General features: G+C 41.3%; 1 pseudogene; it reads right to left on the bottom strand.

Annotated features, from left to right (window-relative positions):
- LOC101989650 overlaps positions 1-6084 on the bottom strand; it is a 30364-nt pseudogene extending 24280 nt beyond the window's left edge.
- Between the last annotated feature and the right edge of the window lie 1314 nt (positions 6085-7398).

Below are 7398 nucleotides of genomic sequence, written 5' to 3'. Positions count from 1 at the left end.
ATTCTTCCATTGAAGGGCATCATTGTGTGGGTCCTCTTTCCCTCTCTTCTTGTTGGCCACCAGGTGGAGACGGGAAAGAGGCAGAAGGAGCCACAAAGTAAACTTTGTATCTCTACCCATGAGCTCAAACAGAGACAACCTTCCGTGAGACAGATTTCAGTGAATCAGCTCAATTTTAATTCAGAGTATAAGGAAGATATGGGATAGGGGAGCCTGGGGACAAGTTCTAATTTGCATTAAGCGTCCTGCTCCTTTCACAAGCCTTGCTATGTGGCAGTATGGTCCTATAGCAGAGCTTCCAGCACAAATCTTCTTACCAGGCACCTGTGCCAAGGGTCAAACTAAAGATGAATCAGGCTTCTGGTTTAGAGACAGCTTTCATATAGTCAGTCCTCTAGACCCAGGTTCATTCTCCAGATATGAGCAGGCAGAAAGCAGGAAGCTTTACTGGAGGGAGGAAGCTCCATATTGCTGACCTTAGAGAAAAGCTGCTAGACTTATGGCAGACTAGAACCTCTAACCAGCCAGCAATGTCTTCCAAGAACTTATGGCTAAAATGTAATCTATTTTATATTCTATTGAATAGGCTCCTAAAGATAAATGGATTTTCAGCTATTAAATGGAATATTCATTGGAATGTTGTCTATTTGATCTATGGTACAGTTTAAATTTCTAATTTCTTTAGTGGTGTGTGTGTGTGTGTGTGAGAGAGAGAGAGAGAGAGAGAGAGAGAGAGAGAGAGAGAGAGAGAGAGAGGGGAGAGAGATATCTGTCTTCCATTAATTGGAGTGCTACATTAAAATCTACTTTTGGTGTATCTGGATCTATATCATCCTCTATTTCAAGTAGTATTTGTCTTATGAAATTTGGTGCATACATATTACATATTTGCTACACTTTGATGGACTAGTTTCCTTCTCACGGTGTAATGAGTTTCTTTATTTCTTCCTACTGAATTTTGTTGCAGTCTGCTTTGTTGGATATGAGAATGATACATGGTATCCATTCTTGTTTTCTTTCAGGTTCCACTCACTTGTAGGACTTTCTATCTTGCTCCTTTTAGTTAGTGTATTTCTCCTGTAGTGACATGTGCTTCTTGCAGGCAGAAATTGTTGGGTCTTGGTTTTTAAATCCACTTGTACCGTTTGCATCTTTATTTAGGGAATCAAGATTGTTTACAGTGAGAATTATCATTGATAAAGTTACATACTGACGCTTGTCATTTGTCTGTGTTCTTTTATTGTTCCGAGGAAGCTGTGGTTTTCTTTCACTCTTCTCATCTGAGAAACTCAGTGGTTTACTAAATCACCACATGGATGTATTCTAGTCCTCAGCATGATCTGTCATTTCTTATGTTCCTCTGGTTTGTTTTATTTCCCATTTTTATGTGGACACTCAGTGCTTCTAATATTCTTCCTTCATTAGCACATTTGGTAGTTTAACTGTGTGATGATGCATAGAGGTCCTTTTCTGATTGTTCTATTTGGTATTCTAGATACTTATTACACTTGAATTTCCAAGATTTGAGACAGTTTCTGTTATTCTTTCCTAAACATGTTCTATTCTTTTAGCCAGGACTTTGGGTCTTTCATGTGTTTCTGTTTTGCATAAATTTCACATCTCATGCCCAATGGCTTTTCATTATTTTATTAAAATTTGCTTTTCTTTATTATCAGAGTTGGTAAATCATCTGCCTGTCTTGAAGGCGTGCTGCTCTTTCTTCTGCTTAATGTGGTCTGTTGCCAAGTCATACTAAAAAGATTCTGTTTGATTCACTGTGATTTCAATTTACAAACTTTCTATTTGACTGTTCTCAGAGCTTCTTTTAGAAAATCACTCTTTCAGATCCCACATTGCTTTTCTTAGCTCATTCTGCTACTGATTCATGAATTCACTGACCATTTTTAATTTTACTTGCTTGAGCAACCACACAACAACCTAACCACCTCAAGGTTTTATAGTTGAAAGAAACTTTGGAATGACCTCAGGGAAACTGCCCTCTTTAAGTTGAAAAATGACTCCCCAAGAACCACACAACCTGTTAAAAATACTCGTGTCTTCTCTTCATAGCCAAGACTGTTGCCAACACCAGCCTCCTTCCCTGAGAGACTTGGAGACAAGGAGAGATGCCCATGTCCAGAATTTTTGTCACTTGTTACACTCATTAATGCCTTCGCCAGAAAACTAGTGATAAAGTAGCAGTAAGAGAAAAGGGTCTCATTACACACCTGTAAAGAAACATGGGGAACATGCCATTGGGAGGGAAAAACCTTGCTTTTCCACCAAACTTTTATCTCTACAGAAAAAGCCAGTTGGATCGGCATTGGAGAGAGACAGAGACAGAGAGAGAGAGAGAGAGAGAGAGAGAGAGAGAGAGAGAGAGAGAGAGAATGAGCCTACTGTGCACCAGCCATGGTGTGTGAAATAAACTCCTGAATATGACATGTAATCTAAGGAGAAGAATCTCAGAAATCTCAGAATCTAGTAAAGGAAGTAAAAGCATCTTCAGGAATGAAGGCTGGGGCTAGTTTCTGTGTCACAAGTCTTCCTGAAGAGTGATGCCTGAGACTGGAACGTGATGGTGTCACCCAGTACTAGAGAGGTGATGATAAGCAAATTCTCTACTTTTCCAAGAAAAATGTGGGTGGTTGCTTCCCTTGGTTAGGTGAAGAATAGGATAAAGAATGAATGGCTGCACAGTGACATAGAGAAGCTGGTGTGATGAAGATAACAATGAAGATGATCCCCACTGCCTTCTTACTCTGGCCACCAGGCTGCTTGCTTTTCAGACATTTCATCTGTATTCATGATAACTTTGTTAAGTGAACACAATCACTCATTGCCAGTTTTCTAAAGAAACAAGGCAATGGGAAGTCTATTAACCTTTTCAGAGCTGCCAGATAGAACCAGAGCTGAACTGAGGTTGATCCCGATATCCAGATTCCTGTTTCTCTTTTGATTTGAATGCATCAGTTGTACAGAGTAAAGCGTTTTGCTCTTGCATTTTTATGCACATAAAGTACTGCAATCATTTTCTCTCTGTATTACCCTTCCCTAGTTCCCCCGGAGTTTTCCCTTTTCACATCTTGAATAGTCTCTCTTCTACTTTTATGTCCATTCCTCCCACAGATTCCACATGACAGAAGAATATACAGGGCCTGTTTTGTGTTATCAATTTATTTTGCTTACTATGATAACCTTCAGTTCCATCCATTTTCCTGCAAATGATAAAATTTCACACTTCCTTTTGGATGAAAAAGAAAATTCCATAAGTATCCTTCATTATCTTTCTCCATTCACCCACTGATGAGCACCTGGGCAGATTCCATAACTTGGTTGTCATGAAGTGTCCCAATGATCATGGTTGCGTAGGTGTCTATTGTTAGAGTGCTGCAATTTGGGGGGGGGATATCCAAAGTCTTAGTCATAAACTACCCAGGTGTGCTTTCATCTCTGAATATTCTCTAGAAAGACTTGAATTGCTTTTTTTTATATATCCCCAATTAAATTTTCTGAATTAAAAAGCTACATCAGCACATTAGGCAAGTGTGTTGAAGTAGCTCATGAGGCTGAACAGTGAAAGCTGTAGAGTCCCCTGCAGGTGATATCCAGCTGCTATTACTAGATGTCATTTCAAAGTGAGGTCATATTTAAATGTATACAAGTCACCAGGGCAGGGCTCTCAAGCTGTTCCCCAGGGCGTAGCTTCATGTTTCCCAATGTGTGTCTCATCTGGGTTCTGGGAGGCCTACCCACTGGCATCCAATTTACAACCAAGCTTTAGAAGCTTGGTAGCATTAAATGATTAATGCAGTCATGATGAACATATAGAAAGTAACCCATTCATATATCATATTCTATATGTCTACCCATCATTATTGTTTCATCTCATTTTAACTATTAAACAGTTCTTTTCTTATTGTTTTATATGCAGTTATGGTAGTTTTTAGGACAACATAATTTCCCCCAGTTTGAATAATAGAGTACAGATTCCCATTAAGCAAAAACTCACTGTCCACCACATTCTGTTTAGGCTTTCGTAAGTAGAGATGCAACCAAAATTTTTGGTACTTAAGAATCACCCCTCTCTCTGGTTAAACAAGAAGAAAGTTCTGAAACCTCTGTTGGTTTTGGCTGCACATCGGTGTGACTGCTGTGTGGGTGGGAAGATCGCATCCCTGAGACTCTCCCAGAGATGTTGTCCTAGTCTGTGAACAGGTGGCATGACGGCTCAAAAAGAGTAGCTGTTCCTACCTTGTCTGGAGCCAGCTCCATGTAAAGACGGCCACCTGGTCCCTCTGCTCTTTGTAGGGGTTTATTAATTAGAGTAGTTCAAAATGACTTCCTACCACAATACTCTGTACTGTAACTGTCTTCAAGTCATCTCATACCTGAATGTTTCATTTACTCCGGATGCCAGGAGACAAAGACGGGACTGGAGAGCTGTCTAATTCTGTTGTCAGGATCATTGTATGGGAAGAGCCGTTTGGGGGGTCTTGAAGGGCAGAACGTGGGAGCCTTACACAGGCAGAACCAGCTCCTCACACAGAAGCTTCCCCAGGCCAAGGGGTCTGCTGAGAGGTCAGCTTGTCTGAAGTATACGATACATAAAGTGTGAGCATGGGGTGTGATATCAGCACCAGTGGGGACATGATGCAGCCACAAGTCTTGGTGTTCTTGTTTAATTAACATGCCTGCAACAGTCAGATTGCAAGAGGTATATTCAGGTATATTCTAACGTTGCATGATTTAATCTAACACTATATAGGTTCTATAGATTGGATTATAAATGTGTAAGAAACATTATATAGGAACTGGGAGATGGATCTGGTAAAAAAATAAAACATAGACTTCCTTCTTGTCTGTATCCTGACCTCATAACGTTAAGTTTTGGTTTTCCCTCTCTGAATGCACAGTTTTATTCTCTGAAGCTTGGGTCTACTTTAAGTTGGATACCTGAGAGTTGAGATGGACATTGAAGCCCTATGGGAGTTCTGTGATCTGGATCTATCACAGAGGTTAGGGAACTGATTCTTCACACAGTAAATATGTTTTGCCCCTAATACAAAGAATTTAAGATGGAATGGGAGCAGAGGTCAGGCTAGTGGGAGCGTGGGCATCACACAGTGAGCTGGTGCTGTAGGTTGGGAAAATGGGATTGACTGTGGTGGATGAGGCTAGGGAGGAAAGTTGGCTCAGGGTTAATAGATTTTTCTTTGCATAAGAATTTTAACCTAAATTTCTAGATGTTACCAACGAATTAACACACACATATGCACAACAACACACACATCCACAATGCAGAAGAACAAAAGCAAAATATATCCCTTTGCTAATTTTAAGCAGTAGGACATTAGTTTGCAGTATATCATTTCATTTGGCACATGCCGAGTCTTTGAGATTCAAACAAAATGAGGACTGTGAAGCACCACTCCTCCCCAAAATTCCATGAACGAATATCAGCTGTTGGGCTCATTGGTAAAGATGGGGTGGCTTTTAGGCAACCAGATGTTTCCGTCTGCCCTCCTTTTTGAGACGCAGCCTGTATCAATAACTGGAAAGTAAGTCATTTGTAACCCCACTCTTTCTGGTGTGCTATATTTTACTTCTAAATGGCTGAATGAATTAACATGTAAGACCTTGACGAGTGTACCCATAATCCCCCAAGATGCACACACAGCACAAAAGAAGGGGGGATGATTAACTACCCACTCTTAAGCAAACATGTCCCAGATCTTGTTTGCAATGGTCCAGTCCATCAATTACTAATTAGGTACCATAAGGACATTACTAAAGTATCTGCTTTTAACCCCTGTAGGGAAAAGTTGGCAAAAGTGTGAGCTTAGGGAGTTCTCATAATGTTGAACTAACATTTGCTTGTTTGGGGAGAAAGAGGAGGATTCATTGAATCTGTCTAACCTTGAGTTTGTTACTCTGGGATACTGTCGGAATGTCCCAGAGATTTCCATGTCCACAAGGGTCCAAAACACACAAGCATCTGCATTGTACTTGTTCACAATAAAGGGCTCCAAGCTGAGGAGGGTCTGTGTTAGAAACTTCCCTGTCACCTGTCAGCCACGTCATCACCGTTTTCCAACCCTGTTGTCTTTGCTTGACTTTGGGTTTTGTTGATTTATAGGACACCACTATATACCTCTGGCTGGCCAGGAAGTCACTATACAAACCAGACCAGCATCAAATTCAGCCTTTTTCTGCCTCTTGGATGCTGGGATTATTAAGGGTGTTCCATACCAGGCAGACACGGGGCTTTCTCTGTATAATGTGTGTCTAAGGAGTGTCTGTGGTGGGAGGGAATCAATCACCCTCGTTATTCAACCACATCATGCAGAACAGTGCTAATGGACCACATACCGCTATGTGGGCAGGCACTAAAGCTCTAGCCATTGCTAAGCTGGGAGAATTAGAGGGACTAAGCTCACCTTGCCTGGCTCCCAGGTGTGCCAGTAAAGAACATTTCTACGGCAGTTTAAGAGTCTGCCTTGGTGGTGAAGCCAAGCCCTCATCTTCAGAAGTTTTTCTGGTCACTTCTGAGATGGGTTTAGATGGATTCAGGACTGTCTCTGGAGTGTCTGTCTGAGGACCACACCGGTTACATACTGGTCATATGATCTGAATAAGGCGTGGGATGCTTCACAGCTAGGATTTTTCTATATATACTGGGGTTGATGTTCAAAACCAGCAAAAAGTCAACAAACTAACAAACTACACTATCCATCTCTTAAGTCTGTTGGAGACAGAATCAAGTAAAAATGAAGGAGACTGCCACATGCCTTCAGAGTACATGATTGCCAGATGGCGCATTTGTTTCTCTTTACAGTTAGTGACCACACATGTAATAGTTGAAAAGCATACAGTCTGTGTTATCTCACAGTGCTGGAGATAAGAAGTCAAAAATGGGTCATGCCAGACTACACTTAGTGTCCGCAGAGCTGAGTTCTTCTTGGAGTACCTGAAACTGGGCGATTCAAGCCCTTGCCATTTTCAGTTTCTAGCAGCATCCTGCATTCCTTGATTCATGGTTCCTTTTTCCATCTTCAAAACCAGCAAAGTATTTCTAAAGACCCTGCACGTTCCCTCACATTATATTGTGTAGGCTTCTGTTGATAGGTTTTCTTCTGAGACAAGGGTGCCCTGGGACCCTTTCATATCGCAGTGCCACCTCCCCACACCCCTGGACTCTGACCCACCTTGACAGCAAAATTACATCTTGTTTCATTACCTTTTGCTGACATTGTATCTAAGGTGACCTTTTCTAGGAAATGTGGGTCGTTGGTGACTGGTAAGACAGGAAGTAATGCAGATAGAGTTGGTAGATGAGAGCCTGTCCTGGGTTCACCAATGTCTGCTCAAATCATAGAGAACAACAGTGCCAGTCGA

Source organism: Microtus ochrogaster, unplaced genomic scaffold, assembly GCF_000317375.1.
Source record: "Microtus ochrogaster isolate Prairie Vole_2 unplaced genomic scaffold, MicOch1.0 UNK83, whole genome shotgun sequence".
Lineage (NCBI taxonomy): Eukaryota > Metazoa > Chordata > Mammalia > Rodentia > Cricetidae > Microtus > Microtus ochrogaster.
Note: the sequence above shows the minus strand (reverse complement) of the source record. Positions and strands in the feature narration are given on the sequence as shown.